At 46.9% G+C, this 10,329-nt stretch overlaps 1 pseudogene; it reads left to right on the top strand.

The window, feature by feature from the left end:
• The first annotated feature begins 3,922 nt into the window (after positions 1 to 3,922).
• Positions 3,923 to 6,884, top strand: LOC123138751 (premnaspirodiene oxygenase-like; annotated as a pseudogene).
• The last annotated feature ends 3,445 nt before the right edge of the window (positions 6,885 to 10,329 follow it).

Below are 10,329 nucleotides of genomic sequence, written 5' to 3'. Positions count from 1 at the left end.
TCGCAGCTGTGCAATCTCACACATAGACAACAATGGGGCAGAAGAGGTCGACGTAGAAACACTTATCGACGATAAACAACCTCCACCACCCGTGGAAGCCGCATGTAGAGTCAACCAAGAGTAGCGACTCGATGCAGAGCCGCATGTGCAGGCCATTGGGGGAGTCGACATAGAGAGGTTGCCACCACTCATGGAAGCCGCAAGAGGAATCGACGTAGGGCGACAATCACCAGGTGCAGAAGTCATGGGAAGAGTCGATGTAGAGTGGCCAACAGTGTCGGTGGATGTCGCAAAAGGTGTTGATGTAGAGCAACAACCACCAACTCTAAGTGGACGAGCACTAAGCACCGTGGAAAGGCGCATGTGCAAGACAGAATCAATATTCGGAATACCGTCTAAAAACACCGGGCAAAGAGAGGAAGGCATACCCGACGAAAGCATTGTGCCCTTCTTTTTTGAACTTTTTTTCTCTCGCTTTTTTACTATCTTTCTCTTTCTTTTAGACAACGACGGAACTACAGGGCGTCAAGCGAGGCACATGTACGTAGCAGGTCAACTTGGTATTATCAGGAGGCAAAAGCATCATATATATACATGTACAATGAAGGCCAAAGGCGAAGGCTAAAGGTCAAAGGCCACCATAATTATAACTCTAACAATATTGACCCTTTCTATATCGATATCTATACCTATACCTACTAATAAAAGAAATAGGTATTCTTACTCCGTCATGCTATTTTGCAGAAAACTCACTCACGTTTCTGTTAATCAACCCGTACTCCACTTTTATATCAGTTTTTTGTTTTTCAGAAAACCCATTAATGTTTCTGGAAATCAACCCGCAGACCAGGTCTAAGTCAAATTTTCGCTTTTGTAGGAAACCCCTTGGTATTTGGGTTAATCAACCCACACTACATATCAAATGCTTCTAGAAAATATCGATATCGATATCTTTTTAATTCCAACTCTAAATTTAACATGTTATATATGAAATTTGATTAGAAGAATATGTAGAATCTGAATATGATGTTATTTTACCCGTTAATCATTTTAAAAATGCTATTTAGGGTGCAACCTTAATCCAAAGCGCATGATCCGTCTTTTATTGTGACTATTATGATCCATCTTTTTTCATGCCGGTGCTGATCCGAACTGAAAATGAATACCCCAGCAAAACCGGTATGGGAGACGAAAAACACTACTATAATCATGCATGCACGCCTTGTCAAAATCTCACAAAAAAAAATAAGTGTATCATGCCGAGGGAGACGTCTAAGGATTGAAAACATTCAAACGTGTTGTGACTGTTTGAACACCGAGGCCACCGTCAGCAAGAATGAAAAAGAGGATAATTGGTAATACAGATGGGATGCTATTTGTTGAAATAAAGGACGTGTATCCATTACAGTCTGGAGTCATGGTTATTGGGTTTTGGGATTGTGGTATCTTTTTTTCCACCCATTGCAACGCGCGGTCTCTTTTTCTAGTATCTATAAAGCGGGGTAAAAGTTTGTTCTGAAGTCTAGAATGTACATCACAGAGGAAATAATTAAAGGTAAAATGTTGGTTGATGATTTTGGCTTTGCCTGAAGTGAGAATGGCCCATGTTCCTAAAACTTGACCTCACCAGTTACTGAGTACGTTGCTTTATCAGTTGATGGTTCTTTCTCAGTGGAGTCCGGCGCAGCGTGGCAGGAATGATTCTTCGACGATACGATGGTTCAGTTATTTTTGCATCATATCGGTTTATTTCCAATTGTATCGATTCACTGAAAGTTGAGATTCATGCAATAATGCAAGGGGTGGTGCTAGCTATACGACATTCCACTTTTCCGGTCATCGTTCAATCTGAATTAAGTGAGGCTTTGTCCTGACTATCAGGGAACGGACCTGATCGTTTTGCGTGTGGTCATGTCGTGACTGAAATTAAGGAGTTGTTGAGACATATGGGGCTTATTACTTAGAAGTTGAATAGGGATCAAAACAGAGTTGCCAATCATTTGGCAAATTATAGTCGTATTTTACCATGGCTGCTTATATGCATGTAGGACCATCATGTATTGAGGATATTTTGCCATATGAAATTAAACTCCTTTTTCCCTAAAAAAAAAAGAAGTCTAGAGGTTTGTGGTGCTGATGTTAAGGAGGTACATAGTTCAATGCATTGTATTACGCACCAGAATGTTTAGTGATATGAGACTCTTCTCGCGTAGAACGGGACCGGTAATGTTGTATGCTAATGCTAAGTCTGGTGTGGAGCTGGGCCGAGGTGCTTCTTACGACCAATTTGGTTGTTGAGTAATACATACTCCAACGGACATGTCAAAAGACGTGTGCACGGTAAACTAACATTTTAGCGCGCGCGGCAAGTTTTTGTGCGCTTCAGCAGAGGCGGGAAACTAGCGCGCGAAGTGATTGCACGCGCGGGAGAGATAGCGGCAGCTCGCGCGGTAGATTTGGCGCGTCGCTTCGCGCGCCTATAAAATGCGGCGCTGGCCATGCGCTCTGCCACGCGCCCATCCCCTCGCCACCTTGCCGCTTTCACCGCTTTCTCGCGGCTTCTAGCACCCCGCCACCACCGCACCATGCCGCCGCGTCGCCGGGGATCTTTGAGCTACCGCGGCGTCCGCAAGCGCCCCAACGGCTGGTACTCTGTCGAGATCCGGTCCGGCGACGTCCGGCTCGGCCTTGGCACGTTCCGAAGCGCGCACGAGGCGGCCCACGCGTACGACGCGGCGGCGTGGCGCCTAGAGAGGCCTCCATCGCAGATGAACTTCCGGGGCGTCTACACACGCGAAAAGGCGCAGGCCGTCGCCCCTCCGCCTCGTCTGATCACGAACCAGGACCGTGCAGACCACCTTCGGCTGCAGTGCTGCCTCCTCGTCGCCGAGGAGGACGAGCGAGCCATGGAGGAGTGGCGCCGGCGCCACCCGGAGGACGTCGCCAACGAGCGCTCCTACTGGGCGGAGAGGACGGAAGGCATTGGCGATATCGCAGTGCGATATCGTTGAAGTAGGTGGGAGATCGATCTTCACATCAGACGATGAACGTTGGGAGGACATATGGATTGATACCTCGGACAACACCACCGAGGATGAGGATGATGATGAGGACTCGGAGTAGTTCTAGCCTCACCGTAGTTTATCTAGTTGCACCTTAGTTTAATTTTATGTAGTTGTACCGTAGTTCGGTTTTATCTATCTATGCTATGAACTTGTTTATCTATCTATACTATGAACTATGTAAAATATCTTTGTATTGTTTTTTATATTTATGTGAAATTTATTTTGTGTCCAAAATGCAACCAATATGGACATGAGCGGCTGCTCGTGCGTGCTGCATTTTAGCAGCGCACTGTATTTTAGCGCGGCTGCTGGAGCCAGCGCACTGTATTTTAGCTCATGCGTGCTGCATTTTAGAATGCTAAGACTCTCTATCTTCCGAAGCCGCCACCTAATCAATGTTGTTCCGTTTTATTCCCCTCTCGGTTTAAAGCCGCCACCTAATCAATGTTGGTCTATTTTATGTCCCTGTCATGATTCGGTAGTCACTGGCTAGGCGGGATAGTCCGAATGGTAGATTGTTGTGGAGGAGTACACAAGGAGTTGGTCAAATGAAACTTGTTTGAATTAACAGGCCAGAATCAAAGCTGAAAGAGAGAAGTCAGTAAGTATGGAGTATGGGCGGGCGTAGTAGCAATGCAGACCGACTGACCGAGGACTTGACAATTCAATTCATGAGACGGCTATCTGCACCAAAGAAAGTCATCGATCGCCCACAATGGACATGGCAATGCATGCGTGCATGGCCACCTTGGGTTATATATATACGTGGACACACCCCTGTCCAGATGCACGCAGAGCAGCATCGGCAACAAAAAATTCTTGTTCAGCTGCACTATTACTCCGAAGGCCAAACAGCCATGGCCGATCTCCTGTACCAATCCTTCCTACTCTTGGGCGTCGCCGTGGTGCTACTGCGGATCCTTAAACTATCTCTCCAGCCCAAGGTGAGGAACCCGCCGGGTCCATGGAAGCTGCCTGTCATCGGCAGCATGCACCACCTCTTGAACGTGCTCCCGCACCGCGCCCTGAGGGACCTGGCCGGCGTACACGGCCCGCTGATGATGCTCCAGCTCGGGGGGACCCCTCTCGTCGTCGTGTCGTCAAGGGAGATGGCTCGCGAGGTGCTCAGGACGCACGACGCCAACTTCGCCACCCGCCCCAGGCTCCTCGCTGGTGAGGCCCTGATGTACGGCTGTTCAGACATCCTTTTCTCACCGTCCGGCACCTACTGGCGCAAGCTCCGGCAGCTCTGCGCCGCCGAGATACTGAGCGCGAACCGCGTCCGTTCCTTCAGGCACATTAGGGAGCAAGAGGTACGTCTGTATTCTCCAAATAATAACTCTTCATTATGAACGATGTTAGTTTCCTTTTGCTTATATATATACTCCCTCCGTCCGAAAATACTTGTCATCAAAATAGATAAAAAAGGATGAATCTAGACGTATTTTAGTTCTAAATACATCTCTTTCTATCTATTTTGATGACATGTATTTTCGGACGGAGGAAGTATGAGAGAATTTCTTATTTGGCCCTTTCTTAAAATTTGCTTCCCTTTTTGACCAAAAAACTTGGTTCTTTCCTTTTTGACATTTAAACTTTATTTTGTTCCTTATATGACATTTCCGTCAGTTTTGGCTAGTAATGGTGTTAAGTCTGACGAAAAAGACCATTTTACCCCTTATGTAGTATGTGACCAGATTATTTACATGCAAACACAGGGGTAACGTGATATGTAGTTTTTCATGGTTGAATAAACAAACAAAAAATAGTACCATATGCCTAAATACAAAACATTGTTGCACGGGACTAATCATAATTACTACATTAGGAGCAGAACAATAACGACTCATTCAACCTCTACTATACAGATTAATGTTACGGGTGATAAATTAGACCGCGGCATATCAACAATATCTGTGCAGTATCATGTTTTCCGATTTAAAGGTAAAGAAAATATGGCGATAACACGGCGACACATCGGGGACACGGGAAGCCCTGTACTTGTTGCCTTGCTGTTGCCGTGCTGCGTTCGTGATGCCTGTCTGTGCTTGCTGCCGTTTGGATGCGCGCGAGCTTGCTGGGTATGTATGCATGCTTGTTGTGTAGGAGTACTCGTGTGTGTATGTTTGCGCTGCCGGCTGCTGCTGGGCGCTGGCGTGGCTCTCGCGGATACACGCCATGCCAGGCTCTCCCGGATGGAGCTGCAACACGACTGGTGGGCGATTGGTGGATATGAATATTTGAAAGTGGGCTTTCTTGCAACACTTTCACCCATTCATGTTCATGCTCCTTCTCTTTCTTTTTTGCTGACATAGTACCATCAGGGGCAAAATTGTCTTTGTACATGTCAGCTAACACCGCTGGATGAAAAAATGGATGAAAGTGTCACGTAAGGAACAAAAAGAAGTTTAAGTGTCAAAAAGGAAAGAAACAAGTTTTTTGGGTCAAAAAAGGAAGTAAATTTTAAGAAAGGGCCAAATAAGGAATTCTCTCTCTATATATATAGGGAGTTCAAATTAGAGAATGAGTCTACCTGTTGTACATGTACAGGTGAGAAGCCATGTAGAAAGCATTCATGCCGCAGGGCCATCTACGCCGGTGGACATCACCATGACTTTCTTCAATGAGCTTTGCTACACATACAGGATGTTACAGGCATGAGGGGTTTACAGGGTGTTGTGGCGGTTTTTAATTGGTCATTAGTAGAGGCACGGGCCCACCCCATTGAAATCAGGGGGAGGGGTGTTTAGAAAGTTTGGAAGGAGCCTGTAGAAACCTGTAAAAGCCTGTACGTCTAGCATTTTTGTTCTTCAATCTAACGATCAGCATTGTCTCCCGCGCATCCTTCGGGAACAAGCATAGAAACGTTCAGGAGTTCCTATCGGCGATCAAATCTGGGGTCGCACTGGCCGGCGGTTTAAAATCCCTGATCTCTTCCCTACATGGCGGTCCGTGCTGGCCAAGGCGACCGGCATGCACCGCACCTTGGAGGATGTCCACATGACGTTGGACTCCACCTTAGAGGGGGTCATAGAAGAGAGGGAAGGCATCCGGGAGGACAGGGTCAAATCCGGTGCATCGTCAGCCTCGGACGTCGAGGAGAACCTGGTCGATGTTCTCATCGGACTGCAAGAGAAAGGCGGCACCGGGTTCCACCTTAACACAAACAGCATCAAGGGCGGCATACTTGACATGTTCGTGGCTGGAACTGGCACGTTGGCGTCATCGCTGGATTGGGGTATGTCTGAGCTCATGCAGAACCCGAGGGTGATGGACAAGCTGCAGCGCGAGATCCGGGAGGCGTTCCATGGCAGGGCGACCATCAGTGAAGGCGACATCGAGGCCAGCGAGCTCCCATACCTGAAGCTTTTCATCAAGGAGAACCTCCGGCTACACCCCCCAGCGCCACTCCTGGTGCCCCGGGAGTGCGTCGAGGCCTGTGGGGTTGACGGATACCTGATTCCCGCGGGTTCGCGCCTTGTCGTAAATGCGTGGGCTATTGGGAGAGATCCAAGGTATTGGGAGGACGCTGAAGAATTCAAGCCCGAGCGGTTTGAGGACAGCTCGGTCGATTTCGCAGGGAGCAACTACGAGTTTCTGCCGTTCGGGGCCGGACGGAGGATGTGCCCCGGCATCTCCTACGGGCTCCCCGTCTTGCAAATGGCGCTTGTTCAACTCTGCTACCACTTCGACTGGTCCCTGCCTGAGGGCGTCACCAAGGTGGACATGACGGAGGGGGGTGGCCTCGGTCTGCGCCGCAAGTCGCCTCTCCGGCTCTGTGCCAAGCCATTTGTCCCCGAGTCAGTGTATGAAGTATAAGTAGCTAGCTAACTTAGCTCGTAGTAGCCAAGTTATTTGGCATCCATGTGCTACTTTCCAACACAACGTTTTGTGCTATGTATGATGATTTTATGAACAAATAAAGTGTCAGATTTTCTGTAAAGAATTACTATTGTTACGCCAAACCCATGCAGTAGTTCAATAAAATTATACTTAGTAAGCACAAGTTTCTTGCAAACCACAGCCTTATGGAAATGTTCTTCTTTACAGCATTAGGGCCTCTTTATTAGCATGCATGAGATAATTATTTTTGAATGTTGACGAAAGAACTGCCAAATTCATTGATCAGAAAGAGGTATTACACGAACACCCATAAGAAGGGATGCACCGCATAAAGGCGAGTGCCAAAACGAAGAAAGAACATGAAAGAAAATGGATGCTCAGTTTATTTGAGGGAAACCGAATGAAAACCTAGACAACACCTAGCTAAACTAGGCCTAATGCACCACATTACATACAAAGTGTCGGAAGGCCAACATCCCAAAACACACCCGGCCGGGCACTCCAGAATTAACTAGTAGAAAACGGGTCATTTGTCCTGGTTCCAGAGGCCCATTAGCCCCGGTTCAGAAACTTGGACTAAAGGGTCGGGACTAAAGCCCAAAACCTTTAGTCCCGATTCGCTTACGAACCGGGATAGAAAGGGCTCCACGTGGCCGCTGCGGGGCGCCCAGGCAGGCGGATCTTTAGTCCTGGTTGGTAATACCAACCAGGACCAAAAGGCATCCACGCGTCAGCATATGGCAGGAGCTGGGGTTTTTTTTTGAAGGGGGGTAGGGGGTTTTGGAGGGTTAATTTAGGGGTTTCATATATTGTGTTAGCTAGCTAATAGAGAGAAGTGACCTCTCTTTATCTCCATGCTTGGTCGACGCTAGATACTATACGTATAGGGAGAACTCGACAAGCTGGCTAGTAAGCAAATGAAGGAACATTAAGTACACAAGATCGTCATGAACATATATAGAGAGAAGTGACCTCTCTTTCTCCGAGAGATTGATCGAACAACAAGTTTTCATATATCTATCCGACGCTACTAGCTACATATATACAATATAAGATCTCTTACAAACCCTAATATCTAAGGTCTATTTGAACTTCCACATGGTATTCTCCGGCTTTATGTATGACGTGGTCAAGAAAGAATCCCGTCAATTCCTCTTGAATAGCGGCTCGTATGCGATCATGTGGTAGGAGTTCATCCCGCATCTCCCACGTCTAATTTAAAGAAGTGGGTGAATACATATATATGAATGAAACTCAACACAAATGATGGTAATAAAATAAAATTGTGAATTTTTTTGTTTACGTACATCAAATTCTTTTGCAGAGTAGCCCCGCTTAGAGGTCATCGAGTTGTAGATGAACTCGTAGACATAGTATCCACAAAAATCATTCCCGGCTTCCTGCCACAAGCACTTTACAAGAAATAGAGTTCAATCAAACTGGTAATCAAGCATGGTTAATGGTTTTTATGAAACTAGCTAGAATCAATGGGAGATGCGCGGAACTAGCTAGTAGTACTTACTTTCGGGTGTGTAAATCGCAGCTCCGTCGGCAGTGCTGAAACAATGGCGGTGAACTCTTTCCAAACCCTGCCAGACAAAGAGAATAATTACTTGATATCAGGAAATGAACAAAGTTGCCGATATGGTGCGATAATGATCGATTGAACTTACTTCTGGAGCATGTTAGTCATGTCTGCATATTCCTGGGGATCTTTTCGTCTCGAGTCTAAGACAGTTACTCTTTCCCATTCAAGCTTAATCTCTAGCAGAATAAAGCGGAATCTGCCCACACATGCATATTACTATAATTAACCTCGAATAAGGGAAACCGAATTTGCACAAGATAGTAACACTCACTTGAAGTTGTAAGGAAAGAGTATTTTATCTTTGTTTTGATTTTTAAGCAATAATTGTAGCAAGTTGTCCTCGGTCTCTACGACATTGTGTTTGACCGTCCATCCATGTATGATATTTGGGTTAATGAACCCAATGTCATATATATCTGCTTTTCTGCATTCGACGATCTTCAACCTGCATAATATAGTGAGAATAATTATATATACATGCAATGAAAGAGCTGAGCTATATATAGAGACTTAATTACAGAAGTAGTACTTACAGACAATAGCAAGTCACAAGTGTTTTGTCGAGGGCCTTTTGATTGTATAACTGGAATAACTCGTCAAATTCAACATTCAAAATATACATTCCAACGAGGTCGTACTCCTCTTTAATTCTCATCGTCAAAGTATGCTTCCCAAACTGCCTACATCTTTCCATGTACCATTCATGGAGTCTTCGCATCATCGTTGTTAGAGGAGGAGGATCAGGTTTGACAAGAGGTTGCCCGTACTGGAATCTGAATTCGTCCACCTCCATTATTTTAAAGGGTACATCATCGGGGCAGGTAATCAATAGGACTGGTACCGGGCACCATCCCCGGAAGATTAGCGATGATATCGCTAGACACCTTGAGCGGGGGGCACGATTGCTTCGCCTATTCACCGAGCTGGGGAAAATTTTCCCACTTCTTCGTTCTGCTAACCTTGCATCACTGCAAGTTCTTCCCGGCCGCTCTGCTTCCTTATATGCCTTTTTAATAGTCCGCACATAGTTGGCATCCGGCGGAGGCGGTGGTGGTCGCTTTAGGGCATCGATAGTCTGCTTCACTCTTACCAGATCTATCGTTTCCTTTGGAAGTGGAGGTTTCCGTGCAAAAAAGTCCCTCACTTGGGCATGACTGGTGTCCTCGTTTTCCTTGTCGGTCCTCTCATACTTCTGGGAATTCGTGATCCATTACTTCATCCGTGAAGCAGAGGGGGTGTGCGGCGCCTCTATGTCGGGCTATGTTACTACGCAGTTCGAGTAAGTCTGGTGTGTTATGTTCGGCTCGGCCGGACTTGTTGTTAATGTATCCGGCATGACGGTCATTGTCATGTGCTGGGGCGCGCCCCCCGTGATCCGTAGATCGATCTTGGCTGTCCTGCTTTGTTTTCCAATATATCTCGCAGGTCCTGCATATTGCCCCGGGCCATAGTGTATTGGCGTTCGGGTGCGGGCTGGTATTCGGGCTGGTACGCCATTTTGTCTCGGCCACGAGGTGGCCGGTTAGCCTCGTCCTATGCTGGTAATGTAGGCCCTAGGACCTCCTCCCCGAGTTGAGATAGCAACTTGTGCTTTTGGTAGCCTTTCGTGGGGCGCTCGAGTCCGTATTCCTCGGCTGCCAGGACCTAAGTCCATCTATCTGTGAGCAGATTTTGATCAGCTTGGAGCTGCTGCTGCTTCTCTTTCAGGCTTCTTGAAGTGGCTATAAGCCGGCGCTTGAAGCGCTCCTGCTCTACGGGATCCTCAGGCACGCCAAATTCGTCGTTGCAGAGGCTCACCTCGTCTTCGGAGGGAGGCATATAATTGTCATCCTC

Source organism: Triticum aestivum, chromosome 6B, assembly GCF_018294505.1.
Source record: "Triticum aestivum cultivar Chinese Spring chromosome 6B, IWGSC CS RefSeq v2.1, whole genome shotgun sequence".
Classification (NCBI taxonomy): Eukaryota; Viridiplantae; Streptophyta; class Magnoliopsida; order Poales; family Poaceae; genus Triticum; species Triticum aestivum.
The sequence above is the reverse complement of the archived record's forward strand: the minus strand, read 5'-3'. Positions and strand labels throughout refer to the sequence as shown.